The sequence below is a fragment of the Pararge aegeria genome, chromosome Z (assembly GCF_905163445.1).
Source record: "Pararge aegeria chromosome Z, ilParAegt1.1, whole genome shotgun sequence".
Classification (NCBI taxonomy): Eukaryota; Metazoa; Arthropoda; class Insecta; order Lepidoptera; family Nymphalidae; genus Pararge; species Pararge aegeria.
The window spans coordinates 20,461,968-20,489,624 of NC_053208.1; the positions used below are offsets into that span (position 1 = coordinate 20,461,968).

A 27,657-nucleotide genomic window follows, 5' to 3' on the forward strand; every position below is an offset into this window, starting at 1 on the left:
ATATTTGAAAAGCAACCTATAGGAGAAAATTGACAACTTGTTTCTGCACGGGCAAAGTCGCGGGAAAATTTTAGTTTGTTAATAAAACGGTAGGGTGCATAATGCAGGTCTACTTTGCATACACTGCCTACATACTAAGGTGAATTTTCAATACAGACTTGACTCAAGTGTCCTATATAACATGACACCTTGAACTTTGAAACACCAGATTAACGGCAATTAGTATCTTTCAAGATTTGTGCAAACAGGGATACTTTTCTCCCCTGTTACAAATAAGAAACCCCCAATTTCAGACTTCGGGAGTGGAAGGTTAGGTCTCTCGTCCAAAAAACGAAAGGTTTATGTAGGAACTTATAAAAAGGCGAATGTGAGAGCGATATACAAAGAAAGTTGAAGTTGAAAGCTTAGCTGTTAAGTTTGAGAAGAAGAAGAAGAAAACGTCAGACTGTTACGTAGTATTTTGCAAAACTTCAATTGAAAACACCTTTGAAATGTGAGAGCGCGAAAAAATACTGCCTAAACACCCCAACGCCACATCACGTTTGTTAATAACTAGCTGTGGCCTGCGGGTTCGCCCGCGTAAATTAAAGAAGTGCAGTGTACTGCAACATATTATACGATCTTCCTCAATTAATCAGATACCAACCTAATGTAAAGATTTTTTTCAATAGTACTAGTATTGCCAAATATATCAACCATTTATGATATAAAAAAATTGCAATGTATTTTATTTCAACATAATAGTTATGTAAATAAACGACTCAGGTGCTGGCTATTTGATCACCCACTATTTGAAACCTTGAATCACGTTATATTGACAATCGTAAATGACCGTCCCGGGGACCCACTCCCGTTTCATCTTAGAATACTTTCAATTCTCTATAACCGAGGACTGCAAATAATGTGTGGCTTAACCAAAGTCAGTAAATGTATGGTTGCACGACTTTGGACGTTTGAAAGAGAATTTTCGAATAATCGTTAATAGAAAATTAACGCATTCGTATAATCGTTAATAGAAAATTTCGCATGCTATCAGTGGCCAGTTGCCGTAACTGGTCGCAGTTGCCGGAGTTAGTATCTTTCGTCCATAACAAAAAGTGGCCACGTTTGTGCACCGCCTTATTTAATAGGTAACCATAATGCAATTTAAGACTATTGATAGATCGTAGTGGAAACTCAGGGCCTGAAATTCCGCTGCATCGCATCAAATTGAAATCATTGCATCTCTCATAGGCGATAGGTGCTTTAACTATAGACCCGTTATGCTTTTTCAATAAGGGTTGTTGGGCTTTTTTTAAAAAATATAAACCGATTTGACGTGCTCTCCGAGGCATGGGTATAGACATTGCCAATTTTCCGGTATTGAGAATTTTGATAATTCTAATAATTTTTGGCTCGAACCGGGAATCAGTTGCAGCGCATCACGATCTGTAGTTTATCCATTATATATATCTTCATCTCTACAAATAAATATTAAAAACAAATGTCTCTTATTAAACTTGTAAATCTACTACATACTCGTACACGTCGTCATTGTCGTCATAGATATCGATTTTGATCCTTTGAAACGAGACAAGTATATTTTTTTGGTACCGTACTCATGGAATACAGCGGGACCCCATTACTAAGACTACGCTGTCAATCTATCTGTCTGTCTGTCTGTCTGTCTGTCTGTCTGTCTGTCTGTCTGTCTGTCTGTCCGTCTGTCTGTCCATCTGTATCTCATGAACCGTGGTAGTAAGACAGACGTGCATTTATGTTGCCGCTATAACAACAAATACTAATATTATAAGAGTAAAATAAATGATTAAGTCATCAATCCACACTGGGCCAGCGTGGTGGACTACGGCCTTAACCCCTTCATTGTGGGTGAAGATTCGTATTGGCCGGTAATACGTTGATGTGATGATGTTGATGATGATGAAATGTTTAAGTGGGACCCGTACAAAAAACGTTATTTTTCACTTGAAGTATTTACAGAATAGTTAGCTATATATAGACTTTTAAAATAAATTATTTATAAAATAAAACAAATTTTTACCCATACAACAGACATGATTTTTTTGCCGTTTTTAAAGATAACCATTCGTGCAAGAGTCCGACTTTTTTTTTAATCATTATGTTTTTCCTATTCTTATAAAGAACTGTTTAAATGTTACCGTAATATTAATAGAATTTACGTAACAGTTAGATTTAATATCCATATGAAGATTAACGATTTGGAAAAATGAGTTGGTAAACTATTACCGTAATGGTGCTACAGAGGGCTTCTTTGTATTTCGTTAATATCATAGAGTGCATTTATAAGAACAAGACCCTTTATTATGTTCAGTTTCCTACCACGGGATGTGTGATCGGGAACTAAGTGCGCTGACCCTATGAATATACAAGCTGGTATAGCGATAAAGTAATTTGGAAAGGCAAGAATGATTTTGATTGAATAGATTAAATAAACCTTATAAAACAATGTGTCAGAAACATAATCATTGAAGTAATATTAAATGGTTTAAAATAAAATCACCTCCAAAGTAATGAAAAAACTACTTAAATTACGATTTTTAAATCATAACTTATGTTAACTCTCTTTATTTATGGAATATTCTTTCAGATATTTCATAAATAGTCGTTATATTATTTAAACTTTCGCCAGCTTTTTAAGAATAATAAGATAGCTGTTAATATTTCATGTTAATAATAAAGAATCACCTAAGGATATACAATGGCTTTTTTGTAAATACCTAGTAATTTTTATTGCCCTACCCAAGCAGCAGAAATAACGCACCGTTTATTTAATTGAATGTAAACCCACTGTCCTAACTGGAAAGTTGCAAAATAATCGAAGTTCACGTTAACACCAAACTCATGATGAAGAAATTCGCAACAGAAATTTAACTTTTTTTTCGAGCCCTTACTTTTTACTTTTGCAAAATCCTGACACGTGCTTTCCTAACCTACTCGCACATTACGACGGGACGCACAAGCAAACGTTTTAGGCCCTTTTAGGCGACTGTATGATATTAAACCGGAATCCACTGCCCATAGGAGGATCATTTGATTTCTCTATCGGCCAGAAACGCTACCTTCGATTTACTCCAAACTATTTTTTTAAACTTTTGTAATCGATTTTAGAGTTTGTCAACCGCGGCGCGTATAACATGAATAAAATAATAGTTAAAAATAAAATTAAAGGCAGAATATTATGAAATACATTTAAATGGTCGCCGTATAAAAAAATATTCTCAGAGCCTCACTCGCACTACATTATTGTATTTAGATCCAATGTAAAAAAAATCTATTTTAAAAATCAACAGTATTTGATTTTATTTATAAGTGATTTAGATGAAACAAATTATTACATCAGCTAAATGTTTAACAGTAGGTACCAATTTGGCTATTAAAATATATCGATGTTTCGAAATATTTGTCCTACCATTATTGTATTGAAGTTTCCAAACTCCTATCATCGATGTTAAAACATCGATAATTGGATTGATGGGAGGTCACCTTAACTAGGTACGTGATTAAAAATAGGGTTTTACTGTTATAACTCCAGCTAGCTCCATAATTGTAGCGAAATAAAACATATAACAGCTTGTATGTATACGCTATTTGACAAAAAAAATCGGACAATAAGTTTCAATGCGTTTCAAGGATCAATAAGACATCTAAATACCAAAGAGGTGTTGTCGAAGGTTACTTTTGTTACTTTTTAAATACTTTTTTCTTTTAAATATTGTATAAGAGTAAACAGAGCCTACACTCCCGATTCACGCTTGGGTTTCGATGTCTTTATAGACGAGCCTTATAATGATTCCAACCGAATTTCAATATAAAGGTAAAATGTGTAGAGAAAATATGAGCCTGCTTATAAAAAAGCTAGTTCTAAATAAAAAGATAAACTATATATTATTATTATAAGTAAGAAAGAAAAGAATTATCAATAGCCCACATTTCTAAATATATTACAAGAATTTTGAAGTTATCCTATACTCTAGAAGTTTCGTTTCCTTTGGAAATCGGTTTTTTAGTAATGTAAAAAATTATTATGACTTGAATTGTTAATTTTATGTTTAACTAAATATTATGGTTAAGCAAAGTTCTATATCAGTAATGAGTTAAATCAATGAGATTATGTAACCAGTGCCCTTAGTCGCTATGACACTCAAATCGTGAGTGCAATTTGTGACATCAATCTAGAGACACTACACTACACATGTGGGGACGTGTAAAAATTTTAAGTTTCATAATAGGTTTTGAAAAAAAGGAGACCGAATTTCTTATGTCAAGCCATCAGTCCCGCTGATCAGCACAGTCTCGCAGGAGAGAGGGGTTTCGAGCTCCAACAAATCCACATTCTAATATGAGTGCTACTTATTATTAATGGTAAAAAGTATGATATTTAGAAGCTAATGCACTGATTCCATATTATTTCCAGCTGTACTTTCAAGATACTACCGTATCGATATCGTATCGGTAATTGACCCACAAGACTGAAATTCTACTGGACTGCAGGAGATTGATAGTTTGGCTTATAAATAATTTTATTATCCTATTATAGTATAAAGGACAACTTAAACGATAAAAAAGCTTGGGTGTGAATGATTACTCTAACCAGGTTGCTCTTCTAATAATTTTAAATGACAATGTGAGATGGTGATAACAAAAAAAATCACCCGGCTAAGTTTGTTGTGGGCTTTTTCTCAAGCTATTTTATTTTTATGAGTATATAAATAAAATAGCCACTAATAAAAAGGATAAAAATTATCCCCAGCTGCCGCTGTGTCTGTGTCCAAATACAAAGGTCGTTGCAGTTGCCGAGAAAAAATAAATATAGCAAACAAACAAACAAAACAACTAAAAGTCACACTTTCGCAATAACAAAACAGTGTAGTATATAAATTATGTAGCATAGATATAAAATTAACCGATAATAACGTAGTTTGATACGACAACTTGGTGTCAAAAGAGCAAACGTTGTCTTGTTAAGTTCGGGTCTCTATTATTCTAAACAGACCAATTATAATATAATAGATAATATATGAAAAAAAAAACTAACTTATATACTATACCTACTGCAAAGGCCACCAACTTAGTTGCTATGTAGATAGTATATTTAACTGAGTTAAACTCACAATCTATCAACAATAAAATTTAAATTTCTATAATACCTGCTGGTTAAAGGAAACATTGTCATGATAATAACCATCATTGCGTGCAGTGCGTGGCTTAGCATTTAAGTGGTCAAGTCCCAAGTTTGATTCCCGCCACGGGTATTCGGGAATTTTTATAATCAATTCTATATTGACTAATTTCTGGTCTGGTTAGCGCGCTTCTTATTTACACTATATTATCACTAAGGTGTGATCGGATCAGCCTAATTAATAGAGAGAGAAATAGGTATGGATCTTAAACCCGCCACGTTGCTCTAAAGATTGATAGTGGTTCACAATACGAAATCTGCCTCTTAAATTGCGATTATTAACAGGGTAATAACCGTAATAATGATAATGGTGAGGGGAAATTACTTACTACGTAATTTTTGTTTCCATCAGCCACCACAACTTATTAGTAACTTTTTTATATATTTACATTAGGTAAGAATGTATAATAAAGTAATAAACTTGTTATTTTTATTTCGTGACTATAATTTTATTGTAAATAGTACTGTTTTTGTTAAAAGGGTTAATGGTTTTCTGTTTAAGAAGCGCAACAAGTGATCTTCACTTTACTTCCAATACAATTTCATATGTAAACACTTTAAGGATGCTTTAAGAAGTACGGGGAAGTTTATAAAATGTATATTTTATTTTCATTTAGGTATGTATGTTATGGATTTATAACTTAACCGTCATTTTACATCAATATTGATCGAAGGTTATAAAAGAATAAATAAATATGAAATTAATTATGTCATGATATTATCTATTTTCTCTTAGTATGTTTTAAACATAATTTTGATCAATGTTACGTAACGGTCATGATAACTATTATAACATAAACGTTTTTTCAAAATGATACTTTTCCGTCGCAAAGTACGACGAGGTACCTATAGTATTTCGAAGATTTTGAGACACAGTCCAGAGTATATTATTCCTTAAATGCTGTTATAATATGTATAGAGTATTTTTATAATATGTATTTTTGTTCACATAGAAACGCCGGATGCCATGAAATTGATCTCACTCTGTGTGCAAACTGATAAAAGAATCCGCGCGAAACTTTTAAATATGTTTTTTCGTATAAGCTTCAAGGATAGTTTATTTCATTCACGAGATATTAAATTGTATCATACGATCTAAACTGAGATTCAAATCCACGAAAAAATAATATAAAAGTCGCTTGAAATTTGGATTGCACGTAAAACTGGAATGGACAAATTAGCCTTCAAAAAAGTAGTTTAGGAAAGATTTTTCAGAGCAACATTTCAGCAGAAATCGGCTAAATGCCAATTTTAAGTTCCAAACTGTTAATGTAACTAAGGAAATGTTTGAAAGTTTCCTCTCGTTAAAGCTGCACGCTGTCCGGTGCGGGATACATACGAGTAGCTAGAATTTATTCGGCTTAGCCGTCGCCGTGTGGAGTGTGGAGGATACGTTGGGAATCTGTCACAAAACTTACGGATGTCGTATATGTCGTGTGCAACCGCGCGATGTGGGAGCGTGCGAACGGTCGCCCGTGCTGAGAGGGACTGAATGCCTCCTCGCTATAGTCAAAGGCTCCGTTGTATGTAATGCATCGCCTAGCACTGAGTACTGAGCAGCCGATTGCACGGAACGCGTAGGACGAGTTAACCTGTCTGCCTACGGGAATCAGATTACAAGCTTTATGACATTATACTGTTGACATAAACACCGAAATTTATCCCAGCAAGAAAATTGTTTGAAACTCGTTTTGCTCACAAAGCGTTTCTTCAAGGTTTTCAATATATCGATTCGATGATCCGATTTGTCGATGAAGGTGAATCGATGACACTTTTTTGTATAATAACAGATAGAAATCCAGTTTCAGTCAGAAATAAGATTAACAAGAACCAAGAAGCAAAAGAAGATTTGAACTTTTTAGAGATACAGCCCGTAAACCTCTGTTTTTTCATGCTGTTCAGATCTTTAACTTATATTTTGATGCCTATTAATACGAAAAATGAGAAGGTGTCAAATATGTTATATCTTTAAACGAGCAATTCTTATATTTTGTATGTACTTGTATATTCTTCTTGGAATCTCGGAATCGGCTCCAACGATTTTCATGAAATATAATATACAGGGGGTTTCGGGGGCGATAAATCGATCTAGCAAGGTCTAATTTTTAGAAAATGCCATTTTATTTGTGTTTTCCGGTAATAACCGATTTGGTGCAACGAAGTTGCACGGGTCAGCTAGTTTACTTTAAACGTTGTGGTTAAGAGTGTGCTACGGTTAGAATGTAACAGACAATCAGGGCTTCGATAAGCTTTTTAATTCGATTTTAACGGATTCAAATACTATATAAGAAACACATAATAACTGAACTGCTGAACGAATCTTGATGAAATTTAGCACTAAGATAAATAATAGTCTGAAATAGCACAAAGGCTACTTTAATCGCTGAATAATGTACCTACGGTCCGTGGGTTATATTTATTTTTCACTGAGCAAGAGATCGATATGTTTTATTTCATAGTGATAGGTTCAGGGGCTAGTTCCACGCGAACGAAGTCCCGATCTACAATTAGTGTTAGGTATATTCCTTATCATATCGACCCATTACTAGCGCACTAAAGGGCACGGGTCTCCTCCCAAAATAAAAAGGGGTTAAGGCTGTAGTCCACCACGCTGGCCCAGTGCAGATTGATGAACTCCACAAACCTTTGTGGAGTTCATCCATTATGGGGAACACTCAGGCATGCAAGTTTCTTTATGATGTTCCTAAACCGTTAAAGCAAATTTGGAATTCATTTGGAATTCATTTATTCATTTATTCAGAATATTGGTAAGGGTACAGAATTGACACAATAAACATGGTGCCACGATAACTGTTGCAGTAGTATAAACTGTGTCGATAAAATGATATTTTAAATCGGACTTGGCCTCCCAAAAGTGAAGTCGAGGTCCTACCCACTGGGCTATCGCCGCTTTTTAGGTATATTATATAGATAATAGATATATATCTATGATATAATATATATATAGGTATTTTATATTCATGGGTATTCTGTACATATGCGCCTCCTCTTTTAACGTAACTCAATGGTTGCATTCTAATATTTAAACTTGGAACGAAATTGCAAGTACTTAGTACCTATATAATGCATGGCTCCGCAAAACAATGACGCTGGTCGAGCGAAAGATAATAATTATGCACTGGCCTACATTTTTTACTAATGAAAATATATCACAAAGCTTTAACGGATCTTTTGTAAATCCTGTAAAATGTCGCCACTGCGCTTTCTTGCCACCTGTTGTGTAGTTGGAATAATATGCTCTTTGGGAAAAATTTACAGAGTGCTAAAATATTCCTTTAGCTCGGAGGCTGTACAAATATGTACCAGAATAGGTAAATAAGTATTTTTTTTTATTTCATTTCCAAATAAAACGTTAGTGGTGACCAAGTAACAAAGTATTTTTTTTCAAAATATGACAACGCAATCTTACCGCTACTAGAATATGAAAAATTTGTTTGGATGTATGTTTCGGCCACCCTACTGACGAAACCGTGTCGCCAAGAGTATGCCATTGTCATTTAGCAGTCAAGGGATAATATGTGATAAAAAAAAAATGGTCGCTATAAGTCAAGACTATCTATCAATAAATTCTCACCATAAGACTGTACAACAACTACCTCTTTGGCTGAGTAGTAAATACATTCAACTGCGGTACTGGGTTCGTTAACAGGAATCGGCCCCAAGCATACACTGGTCAAATAGGGAAAATGCAAAGATAGCTGAGGGAGCTTTTCTATTAGTTTCCAAAAGTTCCCAGGTGTAAATACAGATATAAGCTTTGAGTTGCAGCTCCAGAGTATTTTGCTGTATATCGAGTAGTCCATTATAGTTTTTCATGCAATGACATTGGAACCTAATACGAGTTGAGAAGTTTGGTTAAATCTGATCGGTGTTCCTACCGTAGTATATACGGATACACTGTGATACGTAATAATAAAGTTTTAAGTTGAATACTGTTTGAGTTGTATAAATGTGTATTATGTTTGGCTTATTAATACTCATATATTTTCAAGTTAGGTATCTATTTATGCGGCACCAAACTCAAATCAAAACGGTTTTTTAAAGCTCTAATAACTTTTGAAATATATCTTTTTCGTTGCTTCATTCTCTTAAGCGTTTGAGGGCTTGTATGAGCGAATATATTGTAATAGTTAATACAACTCAATCATCAGCGCAAATAGATACAAATAAAATAAATAAATATTATATTATAATGCCTGTTAAGTAAATAATGATGTCACTGTGATTCATAATATTACATTTTTTAATCGTTTATGCCGAAGACGTTGTTTATGCTACATCTATTTACGATAGACATATTTATAACTGAAGATTTAAATTTAGTTTCTTTTAAAGTCTTGGTTATAGAGATAGGCCAAAAAAATTCAAAATTAAATCGGCAGAAGAATTGACATTCTCTAGATAATAACTTTACTTTAATAAAGGTGTAAGCAAAAGTAACCCCGACTTAGACGTTGGGGTCCTAAGTTGCTGAAGGTGCGAGCTCATACTGGAAAAATCATTGTTAGTAGACCCCATATAGTTTTGCATTTTAAAACCCATACTTCTGCACTATGCATATTTGTTTGTTTGGCTGTTTTTTACCCCACGAGGTGGAAAGCAACATAAAAAGAATCGCAGTAAGTCGCTGAATACAAGCGGCCCTAAACCGTAGGGAGTGAAAATCGTATTTTCAGCAGTGGCAGTGGTGAGAATGTTAATAACGATTAAAGCAAAAGTATCGAGCGATTTTATATTTTATATATATAATACTGAACATAATAATTAAGATAAATCCTAGTAAATTATCAGTTTTATTTTAAACATTTTAAGTGTCAGAGTTACACCCGCAAACTTGATCGTAAATCCTAATACAAGGCGACCGGTGCCCGTAGGACAAAGGACAGATATTTTCAAGCTTCCCGCTCAATTAATGAAGTAGATAGATACCTCAAGTCCAGTTGCACACTTCTAAGAGGAGAGCTAAGGCGCTTTTTCACTGCCCCGAAGGTTGTGTACCCACATGCGACATTTTACAGGACTCCAAACATATTGTGGAATATGCGAGCGAGGTTTTCTAAAGTGCTGTTAAAATTTTTGAATATAATCAATACTTCTTTGCAGAGAAAAATATGTTTGTTATTTTTAACATATTGAGTTGAACACAATTTAAAAAAACGAGATAAAAAAACGACAGTTATGTCTAGAGAAAATTTGAAGAAATTTAATAACATTTTGAGATCAAATAAAAATACTTAGTAATATTTAAACCTTACTGAGTAATATTTTTTTTTTTTTTACTAATGTGTCATATTGTGTTTAGAATCTAAATAGATTTGTCATTTGGAGTTTTGGAACCGTGTTATACTTAACAAATATTAGTTCGCATGTGTAGAGGGCACCAAAGAAACTTTAAAAAAGCTCAAACACGCGATGAGATTAAAAACAATAGGTTATTCAACCCAGTCAATGTTTACACAAGGAAACCGCTTGTTGATAAGCGGTTATTTAGGATCAACTAGATATGATAGCTTAGTTTGATGCAGTAGTCAATTCTACCAATACCAACTGTGGCAGTTATAGTAATGTTACAACTGAAGGGTTTGTTTGTTTGTCCATTTTTTTAGGAGTTTTATACTATCAAATCTATATATACATAGCAAAGAGTACGTGTGTATACATTTTCGTGCGCATCAGTTAGTTGTCGCCTTTATTCCAAGAGTCGTTTCAAAGTAGTAAGTGCGGCACGTCACCGCAGAAACCCTGCCAGAAACTTTGTCAACTAGGTGTAATACCTACCTACATATAACCTCAGTAACACTTTAAAATTTTCTAAGGACCTACTTGACCGGTAAAGGGTCTATATCTTATTGCAAAATCACTTTAATATGTTGATCACTTATTCTTATGTATGGCATTTAAATACCTTTACAATTTCTATATTATAGAACGACTCGCAATGGAAAAATATTCCTGTAAAACCATTCCACATGTTGGCACTTTGTTAAATATTGCAGTCGGTCTCATACACGGCATGGAATCAATTTTTTTATTGTTGCTCAACTTGTGCGCAAAATCATGCACGAAAATCGGTTAACTAATGGATTATTATTTAATATATTATATTTTATTTAATCACTAAACAGAACAAATATAAATTTCTAGGATTCATCATTCTCTATGGCCATACAAAAAACATTACAGATTTTGTAAAAAAAAATGGTCATGATCCACATACCGGTTTGACAGTTTTAATAATCTGTTCTTAAACCGCGATACAATTTTTAAAAAACAGATAATATTGTTACAGAGTTTTACGTATCAAGTCGTTTCAAAACTCGCAACAATTCCCAAAGTACTCAAAACTTTTCAAAATTAAAAATTAATTTATTTAGGCCTAATTAATAAGCACTTTTGAAACGTCAAGTCAGTTTGTTTGTAGTGATTCTACCACCGATTCGGAAGGCAGATTCCACTGAGAAGAGCCGGCAAGAAACTTAGCAGATTGCTCTTTTCCAACTGTTCCAATTGTTTAAACTTAGGTAAAGGTAGATCTAATATTACCTTCGGTATCATGTTATAAAAGCATAAACCCATCCCCACAAAGGACTTCTGTACTTTTCTCAGATGATATGCAGATATCACTAATTTATTTCCGTTTCTAGTTAGTCGACTGTTTATATCGACTTTTTGTTTATAATTACTTATGTGTTGTTTAATAAAGATTATATTATTATAAATATATTGCGAGGCTACTGTAAGTATGCCTATTTTTTAAATTTGGTACGAAGGGATTCGCGGAGGGATTTATATACAAAATGCTGTTAGCGATCCGATATGTTTAACGTGATTAATATAGGATTGCAATATAAAAGAATTCAACAAATGATTCAGATTGTTACCACCAAATATACCAGCGCTAAATTGCTCGGATTCTAAAAATATATAATTAACCCAGCGAAGCGCACTTTGTGCATATGCCCATCTGCCCGTCCGTCCATCTGTCAGAGCCACAACTACTAAATAGGTTCACAAAAAAGGTACGCCGAGCTAAAGTGATTTCAAAAAACTGTAGGGCATCATCGTATTTAACTAAACGGCAGAAATTTTTAACTGCATATTGTAAACTTGCAAGGATTTCTTCCTTTTAAAAATATTACAATAATTACGCATGAGAGGTGAAAGAATTGTATTAAATGTTATGATAACAAATGTAATTGAAGATTTCAAATGTAATGTCGCTCTATCAAATGATTGGTGGGATAATTTTGAGTCAGTCTTATAGTCTGTGTCTCGCTGGTAAAAAAGGATAGACATGTACTTAGCAGTGCAATATTAAAAAAGATGATGACGAAGATGACTGTTATGGGTCAGCCTACGGTAGAACCTGGTGCTGGTAGTAACTAGTGTTTTTAGTTTAAAATACGCTTGAGACCAGAAGTCACAATAAATACAAACGGTAAACGACGCGATTTTTCCGCAATAATAAACGAGGTGGTATATTAAATGCTACAAACAGGTGGCCGCTTAGCACATATTTTCTCCTAAATGGATTAGCGGTGAACTTCAAGTGGGTAAGTGAAGAGACGTTGCCCGCTAACGTGTCAGCCTTAATATCTGCTTTTCAAGCGCATTATTTAAACCGAACACTTCAAAAAGTGTATTGGTGCAAATGCTCTAAATATAAAGAAAACGCACCAAATGTCAGTTCCAATAACAAATGTATGTTTTCCATATATGGAATTCGATCAATCTGTTCAATTCTTTCAAAATATAAATAATTGTGATTGTATTACCACCATTAACCGCAACATCATGTAGAAGTAATTCTTGCCACAGTAGATCAATTTTCCAGTTAATTGTATTTATACAATACTAGCGGGCCCCAGCGCCATCTGTCGGGCTAATTTGTGAATCTAAGCCATCCAGGGTGCCACCCAAATGTATACCAAAAAATTCATTCAAATCGGTCCAGCCATCTAGGAGGATTTCAGTAACATACACACGCACACAAGAAATATAGATATAACGATATCCTACTATAATGTTAGGAAATGTAAATAGAATAAGAAATAAATTTCATAACCAGGTCTCAAGAAAAAAATAGATGCACCTAATGTTTAAAATAAATTTCACCCGTTTTTTGTTTCTTGAAATATATGATGTTAAGTGAAAAAAAGTGTACCCTATCTACTAAAGGCCAACTCGAGGTTCTCTTTGAGTAACATTAATCGGTTTCATCGCGTCCTAACCCTTACAAGAATAGGTCCTACGTTGTAGAGCGCGAACTCTAGCAAAATAGATCTTATCAGTTTTGATATAAAGTGCAATAAAAAGTGAACATCAATGTCATGCAGTAAAAGAAAAATAAGCACATTCCTCAAGTTCCACCGGCTCTTCTATGAAATAATAAAATTGAGAGTCTTTTACAAAGAGTTTATAAAGCCACTCCATCCAGGAGCAATATTGGGCTACGGTGGAACAAAATATAAGCATCTTTAATATATTTAGCCGTGGAAGATAGCGTCCGTATATGTTATAGTACGTAAAACTACGTTGTAGTAGATAATTAAAAAGCGGATACACAATAGAAATGAGATAGTTAAAAACATTCGCCTGGACTAGCACGGCAAAAAGAGTGAAATACTTATCCAGAAAATAAAAAAGATTACTTTCTTTTGTTAGAAAGTTATAGAATATCTGCTTCGAATATTTTAGTGTTTACCAAAGTAATTAAAATAAAAACTAAGCGAAAGACAATTCGATAGAGTCCATTTATCGTGTGGTTGTTGACCATTGGGTAGGTACAGGGTGATTTCTTTCGAGGTAGACTTTAAAATATAATAAATAATGTTCAAAAAATATTTTGGGAAAATGGGAAAAGCGTAATTAGCTAGCCCAATTTCCAACCACCTTGTCTAGCAAGTGGCCTATTGTCTTTAGGTCTCTCTCTTTCGTCTTGTCCCCAAAAAAGTAATCAATAGGTGCGAAATCACATGATCTTGGAGGCCAGTACCAAAGATTTACTGATGTTATAGATTATCTTTATCTTACTTAATATTTCGCGTAAAAAATTGATGGTGCCGTGCACTATGTATAAAGTTGCAGAGCAAAACTACAGCTACCTGTTCAACAGAGGAACAAATATTTGATCCACCAATGTTAATTTAAAAATAAATAATTAAATAATAAATTTAAATGTAAGGCAAAGTGATTAAAATTTGACTTCTTCATAGCGCATCACAAATGATATAATTCAGCCAGCAATATAGCGGAAATCATTTTTAATAGAAATAACATAAAATTTTGTTTTAGATAAACCAAACAATGGATATTCACATAACTTTGACGTGTTTTAATCATTTGTTTCCGTTTCAAAAACACCCTATAGATGAAAACTGTGCAACGCTAACTCACGTAACAAGCGTGTGTCCGCCAGGCATCACAGAACGGCAATTCGAAAATGTTTATATTTAGTTAAACCATAACAATATATCTTTATCTAGTAATATTTTCCATGGAAGTTTTGTCTGTATGAAGATGTTCGTCAGATTTTCAACCTACGTATAACTATCAATTGCGAGAAACTAACGGAAAGTAAACTTATATTTGTATGGCAACGAAAGCACGCCATCTACAAGGCTTGGAAATAGTATTATATGACGTTTGGAAAGAGTTAAAATATCTCATAAATATGTCTGTATTTCTTTTTAATGTTTTTAGACAAAATAAATCATAAATAAGCAATTTAGGGTTAAAAACGTGAAAAAAAAGGTTGTTCACCTCAACAAACTGTGCATATTGCTACATAAAATGATGTTACAAATCTGTCACATCACATTACATATTAATAAATAATTGATTAAATTCGAACTTAGTTGTCTAATTTAATTTGAAATTTTATTGTTTCCATACCCATACTATTTTTTTAAAGTTTCATAGACATTTCAAAAGTTTGGAAAGACTTATCTAATTATTATTTAAAATCTGTGGAGAAATCAGACCAAATTACTGCAGATGCAACTCAAAACACGAAACACCCTACAGAGTAAATGCGTGACCTCGTTTTGGCTTGATATCGTGTCGGATAGTATGAAAAGTGTGCCCCGACCCGCAGCGACGCTTAATCGTATCAACTACTCTACTGCTGCGTCTAGCCCTCCTTCCCTCACATGTTGATGGTAATAACAGGGACCCGCAGGGACAGCTTACGAGTAGCATGCTCTCTGTGTCATGGGGTTAGACAAAAAAAACTCCAAGCCTGAATCTCCGAGTGATGAGAATTTCTTACAAAGAACTTGTACATAAAAGCCTAATTTATAAAAATTGTCATTTGACTTAGGAATCGAAACTAGAACCTTGTAATCGGTAACATTTTTTAACAATAGATACAAGGTAATATATATCAGGTCGACATAAAACAGTTCGTTAAAATAGACAAAGTTAGGGGGCAATGCTAGTTACTCCACAACAAACAAACTATTCTTAAAATTGAGGTTAATAGTTTAGGCAACCTGTTTATCAATAAATACAAAAGGGTTAATGGGTTTCGTGGAATATATTGAGGATGTTACGAGTTTATGGTGTGACCAATAATAATTATGATGACGATCTCGGTACTATGCCGCATCTAAATTGATGAAGAGTAACTAACTACTTATCTAGTACCGATAAGTAGTTTAAGCGATGAGAGTTTCGACCTTACTGCCTGAGGGTCCGAGTTCGACCCTTACTTTTCAGACTTGTGTGCATTTTTAATTTAAGCAATTAAAATATCACTCACTTTAACGGTAAAGAAAAAAATCATGTGGAAACGTGTATTCCTGAGTGAGGTTCAAAGGCGTGTGAAGTCTACCAATCCGCACTCAGACCGCGTGGGAGACGGACCTAGAACCTTCTGATTTTGAGACCGTGCCCTGTAGTGGCCCGGTAATGGTTTGACAATGATGAAGTTGATGAACTCTCTTACCGGTACATCTACGTATTGGTCTTTCTCATCAACATATACTTAGGATACACGATCCAGTTAGGTAGGTCCAGTTTCGACAAAGAGGTGAATTGCCGAATCCAACACGGATGGGCAGCGTTCGGGAAACTTCGAGACATCTTCTCGTTCAAAATCCCTACAGTTTCAAACAGTACGTGTTACCAGTGATCTTATATAGCTCCGAAACGTGCTCGCTTACTATGGGACAAGAAGAAAGAAGAAGAAGGCTCTGAGTCACTCGGCGGGCGATGGAGTGAGCTATGCTGGCAGTATCTCTACGCGATCAAATCAGAAATGAGGAGATTTACCGACATAGCTCAGCGAGTCGCAAAGCTGAAGTGGCAATGGGCAGGACACATAGCTGGGAGAACCCATAGACGTTGGGGTAATAAGGTGTTGGAATGGATTGCGACCGGTAAACGTAGCGTGGGTCGGCCCCACTGAGGGTGAGTCGCTGGGAGCTGCTGGAGACAAGCAACCCAGGACTGTGATTGTGGAACTCCCTACAAAAGACCAATGTCCAGCAGTGGACGTCGATTGGTTGAAATGATGATGATGCTCATTCATCATATCTCATATTAGCCAACAGATCATGAGGTGCCAAGAACCATGTCCACTGAATATTGATGGACATTAGTTGTGATCTTTTGCAAGGAATTATGCCGTTTTCGTGCCGTAACTTGTTTTGTTGGTGCAACTCTTTTGATATAAGCTGTCAACCTAGTGCAAGGTTCAGTAACTTGGTACACCAATATACATCGATTGTAGGTGGCCAAGCCATACGTTCAGACCATAAGTCCTCACTGGCAACAATCACTTTTCGAATCTTGGTTAGGCACTGAAGAATTGTGGACATGATATTTTTTTTAATCCCAGTTATTTTTTTAATAAATAGATCTACTAATGGATTGATATGTGTTATTCGCAATTCACACCATGTGGAAATGTTTTAATTTATATACTTACTTGTTCATGCTTTTTTATATCACTACATATTCAACGTAAATCTTTTTTTTTATACTATGCTCATATTGTGTTATTCTTTTATTTTCAGACTAGAGTATTGGCTTTGGATTTGCCATATACTGCACTGACGCTAATTCAAACTGAAAGTCTTTCCTAACTTAATCGGCTTTCCAACGGCGTACAGTGATAAACGATTGCAAATTTTACTCTCTAAATTAAACTGATAGTAGGACGATACCTACAGTATTTTTATAATAGCAAAACGTTGATGATTGATGGTAACGATGTAGAGTGGGGCTCCTCCTGGCGGCGGAAAAATATACTACCTGTTTTGTGTGTTATTGATGTGATTAAAATTTATATATTGTACGGAGGTTAAATGGCGATTAAAAATAATTTATTTATTCTTTAAAATAATTGTTTTATAAATATAACCTAAAATAAACTATTTAAAACTAAATGAAATCTAAAAAGTCCTCGAAACCACCGCCGCGAGGGACAGTTCCTAAGATGCTGGCAGCAGTGCCCCTTTGGATGGTCAAACTAATTCGTTGGCCAAGGTAACTGCCCGCTGTAGGATCACCGGACTCGATAACCCTTTTCGATAATTCTTTGAAAAGAGCTCTTGCCACCGGACCCCACGGTCCCAAAGTCTCTACTCCAAAAGGCACAGGTTAAATCGAAATAAAAGTTGTTACTCTGTGAAGGATATGTAATTCAAAATTCAACATTCATTTATTTCAAGTAGTTTCCTAATTTATAAGGAAGGCAGATTCCACTGTGAAGAGCCAGCAAGAAACTCAGCAGATTGCTCTTTTGGAGACACGGCTGATCCGGTAATGAGTGTACGTAAACCGTACAAGTGAAATCCTCGCCGCCCTCCGGTGCCCCCGCTCTCTACGGAGCGGTTTTCAGAGGACATGGCGTGGACATTGAATAACCTGCTTTTGGGTTGGACCTAGGATATGCTAGGAACTGTACTAAAATGATTTTACCTTTTTTATCAATGATTCCTATAGGTTTGACCTAAGCAGCCGGTGGGTCGTAAAAATACGCCAAAACCCAAGCAACCTACCTCAAGTTTGAAGATGATGTGCCAACCCTACATAGCGTGATAGATAAGAAATAGAAAAGGAGCTATAACGGTTATAGGCGTTCTATCTATTATGTTGGTGAAAAAGGAAAAATATGTGGTAGAAATACCAAGGTTGAATTTTAGGAGGCAAGAAAAGAAAAAGATGACCAGGGAAGGATTGGAGTAGAGACAGCTTCGCCAACAAATGTACAACTCTTTAAATCGTCAATAAATTCCTTACATATATTCTTCTTCTCATGAAAAAAAAAAAAAAAATATTCTGTTTAAAAATAAAGAAAATGTCGCTTAGCAACTAGGTACTATTGAACTAACAATAGTATTAAGTAATATTTTTCTTCTTGCTTTCGACCTAGATATTTTTCAACCGACTTTGAAACGAAAGTAATTAATTTAACACGTGTTTTTCATGTTTGGTTGTGTTAAGTCGTATCTACATCAAATTAGTCGATTACTCCGTGTCTTAATTTAATTTTAGTGTTTGCTAAAACAGTGATCGGTGGTCCAAAATTAATAAACAAGGGCTGTTTTGAGCTAATTCACTCATTTCACCGACACGAAGCGGTAATAGCCTAGTAGTTTATACCTTGGCTGTCTTTTCGCTTTCGGGGACCGAGTTTGATTCCCGGTACGTACTTAAATTTTAAGCGTTTTTCATATATGCAATTATTTAAATATTAGTTGTTTTAATGATATGTAATTTCTTATTTTTTCTATAATACCTAACATTGCATAGTTATGTTGTGGAACGCGCGACAAAGTAAGTTATTGTGTAATTGTAGATGCGACATAAAAATAATGCTTTCTATCGATTTTCGCTGTGGGCAATTAATTTATGACATGCAAATGAGTGCGATTTAAATAATTATTTACATGAACAAAAAAATAAAACAAACGTTAAGTAAGGTACAGGTATCCACGATATGGATAATCATAGAGGTCAATGTGTATACTTTGAGAGAACCGCCGCGGTGAGTGTTGTTCTCTCTTCCATGATAGAGGTGGCTCCCGCCAAACCGAATTGTAGAAGCGTGCTGGGCTAAGTTCTAAGCGCTCTCGCGATCCAACTCTTATATGAGAGAGAAGAGAGGATTGGGACAAATGACGATCACCCATTAGCTTTCTATGTAAGATATGTACCTACCTAGCTAAGAAGAACTTTTGTGTGCGAGCATCAGCCATATACATGCCTAATACGTTGCTGTCCATCCAGCTTCATCTTAAGATGCCAAAATTTCATTTAGAAGAAAAAAACCGCATTATTTTCTTCTAAATTAAGTTTTGACTTGATTAAAAAAAAACTACTATCTGTGTTAATTTTTGTAAGTGACATCTACCACTCGTAATTGAATAATTCTAAAATATTACTAGTTAAATTTTAGATTCGTTTGTTGCACCCCAATTAATTTAAAATTTTAACTACCTCAGTTAGGTTAGTAACGGAGAGAAATAGAAACGTGAAAATAAGTTTATTTAAAGTATTATAACATGTCAGCTTTCAACGATGATATTTGCCGTTATATCATGGTTGTAAGCCGACATGCGTTTATACAATATAGGCGCAATAAATCAAAACAAAACAAAAAGATAGTCGACACAAACATCGCAATTTGACATACAAATACCTATTTAACACTAACTTCTTTATAAATCATAAAATCGAGTTAGGTAACTGGTTTTAATGAATCGGTATTGTTCAAAATAACAGGGTGACGGACAAACTGGCAAAATGTAATTCGATAACGCTGTTCAAACACGGTCCAAATACGCGATTTGGAGTCGATACTATTTCAATAACAATAGACACCAATGATCACACTGTTTATTTTGTTCCGGTGCTCTAATATGGCTTGACTGCATAGATATATGCAGTGGATATTTCGAAAATCCCGGTTTTTTCCATTCCATCATCGTCATCATCATCAGATCTAGCCATAATCAGCCTACTTAAGGCTACGGGTCTCCTTACGCAATGAGAACTGTTTAGCCCGTAATCCACCACGCTGGCCAGGGGCTGATTGGTGGAGGTCGCAACCCTTTGAGAGCTTTATAGAGAACTCTCATGCATGCAGTTTTCTACGCAATTTGTTCCTTTACCGTGGAATCAAGGGTTCGAAGGCAGCCCACCCAAAGACCTACACTAGGCTATCACTCTTCATGGCACCTCATGATTAAGAAACGTTATCATCGCTATAGAGAGATGTTTGACCGCGTCTTCTCTTGGTTGGTGGCTTGATTTACCTATGTTGGTCTTACCACTTAGTTTCAGATTTACTTCTTTCCCAACGCAAATCAACTTTCCCATTCTGTCGAGGAGCAGTGATTTCGAGTATCCATAATTTTTTATCAGAGAATTTGTAATAGTTAAATAATGCTGGAATATAAACAATTTAAAATATAGTAAAGAAGTTTATTCAAAATCGATCTATATTCTTAGTTGATACGTTTTTTAAATGTGGTTATAGCTCATACCTACCGATACGCATGTAGAGAACGCTTCGTAAACTAAAACACCCGATATAGTAAATATTATTCAATACCGTTATCTATTATTGTTGGTGACCTATGTATCGAGTGCTAACCCTAACGCCAAATAGAGTTGAAGTGTCTTCATCACGCATTATCGGTGTATTGTTGTCGAGCTAAAATAATTTAACTGAAAACGGTGAATAATGAATATTATATAAATGGAATACAGAATGGGAAACGAGATAAAAGTGTTGCTATATGTATAATATTAACATCCATTGATGTTCTATTTTTTTGTCCTATATGTGTACGTTAACAGTCAATATTCCAAAGGTGCGTCAATTCAAGTACAATAATCCTTTTTGCAATATTATGAAAATCCTACATCAATTAGGTCCCGTTGAGAAACGATGACAGCAAATTCAAATTACATCGTATTATGACTAAATTAATTTTTAACCCGGTGGCATTGTATTTATTTGACGGATCATGTGTCTATGAACCTTGAATTACACACTATACTTAGGGATTGAAACGATTTCCTCACTTTAGCGGACTATACCTTCCGAAAAACATGGGCAGTAAAATTGTATCTATCAAATAAAAAAATTACAAGTACATTTCTTTTTAAAAATGCAAGGGTTCCTTCTTTACACGTGGCAGCTCCAACAATCCTTTAAGGTATATACCTCGCCACTATATGATCTTAGTCTGGCAGTAGTACAAATTTTCTCATTTCGATTAAAATCAAATATAAATACTCCGAAAGTGTCTGAATCTACATCAAGACAAACATTAAAATAGACTTTAAAACTTCATACCGCCGAACTTTTAATAGCACTCATTGGCATTCTTATAATAATTTCATATTAGTTATACCTTATTGATCGACTTTCAACTATTCGGACTAAGTTAAAATAAAAATAGCTCGATTTCAGTATGAGCAGCGTAAACCAGACGGGAGACTCGCTCCTATTTAGAACATTGACACTGCTGAGTAAAAAATACCTGATGAATACACTACTAATAATATATAAGATCTGGCCGTTAAATAGAAATATGATTTAGAATGATCATTTTTCAACGTCATCATTATCATGATCCCGAGCCACCCGAAGACGTCTTGGGCCTTCCTATTTTGCCCAAAAGCGGGGGTCACCAAAGACACTGAAGTCATCTAGCCACCGAAGTCACTCAAGTCACTTAGCCACCAAGGCAAACGAAACCACAGGCCACCAGATTTTACCTGTACGGGACGGTCACCAAAGTCACAGAAGGCATCTAGCCACAAAAGTCATTCAAGTCATTTAGCCCCGAGGGCATACGAGCCCCCGCGCCATTGCATTAACCTGAACGCGACGGTGACCAAAGTCGACGAGGTCACCGAATTCATCGAGTGCACCGAGTCATTACGGACCAGTTAGGTTAGATTAAAGCTGTAATTCTCACCAAAGGAACCAGAGGAAATAGAACCAGCTACTGGCGGGAAATAACGGTAAGCGGGCGTTCCCGACTATTGTCACATTTATAGTGATAACCGATCTTAATGCACAGCACCAATTTACTATTATACATAGTAGTATTTAAATATTTAATTGATAAATTCCTCATAATAAGATAATACTGATTCGAAGCGTACCTACTCCAAAGATACACCTATAAAAGAATCCGTAAAAAAATATATGTTACATTTTTCCAAGGCGTTATTCACCAAGACATGACGTCAACTGATAATGTTGGTGTACATTGCGCATTCTTACCTATAATAGTCAAAAACAAGATTGAAAGAGATTATAAGTGTAACCAAACGATACGGGTCGCCTAATGAAACAGCCTTATACAAAAAAAAACTAGTTTGGAGAACAAGCTTTAAATAATTTTCAATAAAAATAGAATAAAAAAAGATAGATTTTATATTTATTTATTATTTTAGGTGAATAAGATAAACCTAACTCTAACCCGACGAGGTGGCATCGTTTCATTAAAGAGTAGGCCATGGCCATCTTCCAGCTCCATCATCAATCAGATCCATAACAGAATAATGAGTTTTTTTTAAATATTACATTGTCATCCAATTTGCATATTACTATGCATGCAAAATTGCAGCTTAATCGGAAACCAGGAAGTGGGTCAAATTAAATTTGCTTTACTTTAAAAGATTTGATAACAAAGAGAGAAAAACCAAAGTATACCAATAAAAATAAGTGTGTCTGTTTGTTTTTTTGTGCTTACTTTACGTCCTAACTCAGCAAGCAATTCACCTTATTAGAGTTATTAGATATTGGAAGGACAGACGTTAATTTTTAGTTTAGGAAAACAAAAGGCTTCCACAAGATATGACAGACGGAGAACAGTGAGTTCTAAACATAAGCTGTTTCTAAAAAATGCGTGAACATCAACGAATAGTAACTATGTCGGACTGAGAACCAAATGCTTTTGGAAGTTAGTCAAAAATACTTCTTGTTCCCATGAGCTGTGTTTTACAACAGCGGACTTTGAAAAGATCAAGGTCACATGCGAAAAACTAAGAAATAGAGCGACAAGACATTTTTCCATGCAGTTTCAGACGTTCACAATTGGAAAGTAGATGGGTAAAAATGCAAGAGTAAAAATGTAATGAAAACAAGAACGAAAACATTAAAAGAAAACTATCAGAGTAAAAAGAAACTGCATGTTTTTAGGTGCAAATTAAGATATTGTTAACTTTGATCTGGCTGTCGTGATAGACCAAATACAAAAAAAAAAAGCTAACTTGTTAATAAAGCTAACTCATATGGATACGTTATAGCCTCTTGGTAGAATTTACTTAATATAGACGTCTGATAGATGTCAACGTTTTGAATTCTGTCTGCACTAAAGATTTCTATTTCAAAATTTTCCGCCAAAGGCACTGAATGCTACACACTAGAATGGCTTATTGGATTTGAATACTATGATAATACTGTTAACTTGTTTTCACGATATTTAAAGATTATATAAAGAAGAATTTTGAGCTTCAAACTGTTTTTGTTTTTGAAGAATAAAGATTGTGATAAAATTCGATCACTATTCTATTGCTCCTCAAAGAATAAAAACTCATTAGTAAAAAAACTCGGTATTTCTATACATGTACTTGTTCGCGATGTAGATAAGCGTTATTTGGTCTTGTGGTTAGCATATTGAACTAAGGATTACGAGGTTTAGGTTTCGATACTCGGGTTGAATCCAAAATTGTTAGGTTTGGGGTTTTTATGTTGAAATTTCTTGGATAAACTTCAGATCGAGAGTAGAAACTCAAAAAACTTTCTTTATTATGGTATATGACAAAACAAAGGTAAAAATTAAATCCTAGTTCTCGTTTACGTAGTTTTCGTTACGTAACGTATAGTCTTTGTATGCGTACGAGTATGCAATGTAGATAAGCGATACGCTGGCTGTTGAATAGTGACGTAATTTATCGTGGTTAAGATGATGACAGTAAGGGTGTGCATTCCTTCACATCTCTCCGTGTTTATATTAGCACTGACAGGCTGTTGATAAGACTCTGATGACGCTTTGTTCTGTTAATTTGACGACAGATTTAGCCAGTTGACATTACTGGAATATGAATTATTGCTAAACAGTACTAGGTACTAGCTAAAGGAATTTATATCATTACTAGTTGAACCCTGCCACGCTTCGCTGTGGCACAATTTTATGGAATGAGTGAGAAATGAGAAACAAAATAAAGAATACATTACATGTCAGCGAGTGTTATTCTCGCTTTCGGCAGATGGCGCAGTCGCTGGTACATCGATCGTTAAAAAAACTGTAGTTTCGCGGTCGCGGATATGTGACTGATGCAAAAAATAGATAAAAGCAATCCTTGATGCGGATTATATATCACGCTGAAATTTCGATCGGTGCATTTTTGAGTTTTTGAACCGCACACAAACCAACATAACATTTTTATATATAAAGATATCAACCGATTGACGTCCACGGCTGGGCATAGGTCTCTTTAGGCAGTTCGAAATTCTACGGTCTTGGGCCTTTTGTTTCCAGCGACACGTTTTGAGCCATGATGTTTAAAAATTAATGTTGACATATTTTCTCATAATAATTTCATTACTAACAATTCCTACCGTAAACTTTATAGGTTAGGATTGGTTCTCACCTGTATACTTTTCGGCTGGAAGCAATGAAAATAGGATTGCTCTGCTTTTAGATCCATCAGTTTAGGTTAATTTAAACTCAGGATTTATGCCCAACCGAATTAGTATTTAATGCGTTTCAAAGTATAACTGACGTATGGCTAACAAAGGAGGGGGATTTAGCTGGAATCATTGACAGCGACCGCATTGCCTTCTGATTGGCTGACACTTATATCAGGAACAAACGCATTGGGTCAAAGTGGCGAATCTAAGCCCGAATTTCTGCAAGCGGAACATTTATTTTTATTTCATTTATTTAAGAGCGATACAGTAGTTTCATTTATTTAAGAGCGATACAGTAGTGTGTAATATTTATACATCTATTACACATTTACATCTGGGATGACAGCACATCATAAAATATGTCAAAACCGTAAACAAAAACCGGCTATATTCTGTTAGGTAAATTTTTTTCAAACCGTCCGTTATATTTTTTACATGAAGTTTCCTAAAATTCAAGCGCATATGCTATAGGTATGAATCCAGACCTATTTTATATTACTTAAGTGTCTCAACTACGCGAAACCACTAACGTCTTTTTGCTTGCATAAACAGTGCCATAAACATGTTCCTTGCTAAAAACATGATACGGCATGCATTAGAATTGATAGACAGTTTAAACAAAAAGTGCGATACTAAGTCGGAAGATTGTCATAAAATTTGTTAAACGAGGGTAGTGCACGCAACGTTACGGGCCTTATAGACGGGCCGTTCCACCTAAAAATAACATAACACCTATTCCATTTGTTTACATTATTCTGGCTAATATTGTTCCAACATCACAATATACCTAGTTACTATTTGTGATGTGATAATTGAAATGAATTAAGGTCTCTCCATATCATCTTCAACACATATTGATGATGTCTTAAACCTAATTAACTAACTGTTCTAGATTCCATGTTGCAATTTATCAAATAGAAACTGTTGCCTTCGGTTTAACTCGCGTTAACTAAGGGTCGTACTCATAGCGTAATCCGTTTTGTAAATACAGATCGATTATGGATATTTTTCAAACAAAATCATCAACATCTCAGCTTTTAAATGTTGTCTGTCTCTATCTAAATCTCAGACATAAGTCCCCTCTTATTGAATACAGGGATGTAGGCCGTTGACCTACCACGCTGCTGGTATGCGGGTTGGTCGGTTTAATATTTGCTAAATAGAACATGGAAGTCTTAATGATCACAACAATATAAATAGTCATTAGTCAAAAGTCATGATTTTAATTAACTTGACTCGTTTGCTAGCTATCATCTGCTGACTGTTACCATCGCAGCTGATGTCATTGCGCTTACGTACCAAATTGATGTATCATACACGATAATTACTTCGTAAGGAATCGTAACAATAAATCACCACCAATAATAAATAATGGCACCGAGCGACGCGCGTTGGCGACAATGAGATGAATAGTGATGCGTGCTGTACAACTCCTTAACCTCTTGACTGATTCTAATAGAATTGTGTAAATATTGCGTCATAACGTGCCATAAAAATACCATTTGTTATCACGTCCCAGTAACGAGGGATACTTGTTATTTGACTCGAATTTCAAGAACCTAATATCGCGGTTGGTCAAAATTCAACCAATAATGGAAGTTCCCGTAAAATTCCCTTTACTGATTAAACACTTAAGTTGTAAATTTAGCCACCTTACAAAGCATGCACAATGCAATGGGGCTGCACCAGGTTTGTTATCGTGAAAAGCGATGTGCAAATATTTAATTATTATTCGATATTCAACTCGAATATGCGAATAAAGTTTACTATTCGAAGTCGACCCTTTCAAACCAGTATAGGTAGCCATAGAAAGCTTATAAATTAGTAATTTATTATATCGATGGGTAGCCAATTTAGAGACTTAATTTATTCGAAAATGTATTGATATTTGCCGTAGTTATTGACGATTCACAGTACTTGTACCAAAATATCCCAATTTTGTTTTCTGCTCTCAAGTTCATGAGGGGAACATTTTAATACCGAAGTTTATTAAGAAAATTGTTGAAGTACAAAAAAATAATAATATGGATTAGCCGAGATTGACGTCCGCCATAAGACTTAGGTCTTTTGTGGAGAGTTCCAAAGTCTACGTATACTATTCCACCGAGCAGGGGGGCAGATGCAAGTGTAACTCTGAGAAAAAGATAAAGACGGTCTGTGTCTTCGTGATCTGAGTCTTAGAATTGTTTCAGTAAGTAGTTATTCTGACATCGATCTGTTCAGGGATGATGGCAAGAGCCCAGACGGTATGACTATAGTACCGTGGTCGATAGGGCGTGCGCTGGTGTGGGATGCGACCTGCGTTGATACGTTGGCAGCTTCTCACTTGCCGAGTACGTCCCAAAAAGCGGCAGCAGCTGCCAAATCTGCTCAAATGCTTAAGCGCCGTAAATACTCCGTTATTTGTAATAACTACGTTCTTGCGGCGCTTGCGTTTGAGACTCTGGGCCCATGGTTTCGGACACGAAAAATGTTATTAACACCGTGTCCCAAAAATTGGTCCTTACGTCTGGTGACCCAAGAGCTAGCGTTTATTTAGCCCAAAGGCTAAGTCCAGCAATTCAAAGGGGCAATAGCGCCAGCATTTTGGGTACCATGCCCATAAGTAACGCCTTATATTTATTGTAAATATTAATTTCAGTTTGTAATTATTATTTCCCTAGAAAAATATATTTTTCGATATCGAGTTATCTTTGTTCTAAGCGAATCTAAGTTGAGACTTGGGAGTTCAGGTTGGTTATAAATCAGATGTGCCTGATACTGCCAG

At 35.2% G+C, this 27,657-nt stretch overlaps 1 protein-coding gene across 14 annotated transcripts in view; it reads right to left on the bottom strand.

Moving 5' to 3' along the window:
• Positions 1 to 27,657, bottom strand: part of LOC120636036 (basement membrane-specific heparan sulfate proteoglycan core protein-like) — a 223,810-nt gene that overhangs the window by 100,064 nt on the left and 96,089 nt on the right. The window contains exon 1 of one of the 14 annotated variants that reach the window (XM_039907296.1): positions 6,619 to 6,706. The exons of the other annotated variants lie outside the window; for them this stretch is intronic. The gene's annotated coding sequence lies outside the window, so the exon portion shown is untranslated. Of the gene's footprint in view, positions 1 to 6,618; positions 6,707 to 27,657 lie in introns of those variants that run through there. 14 annotated transcript variants of the gene reach the window in all.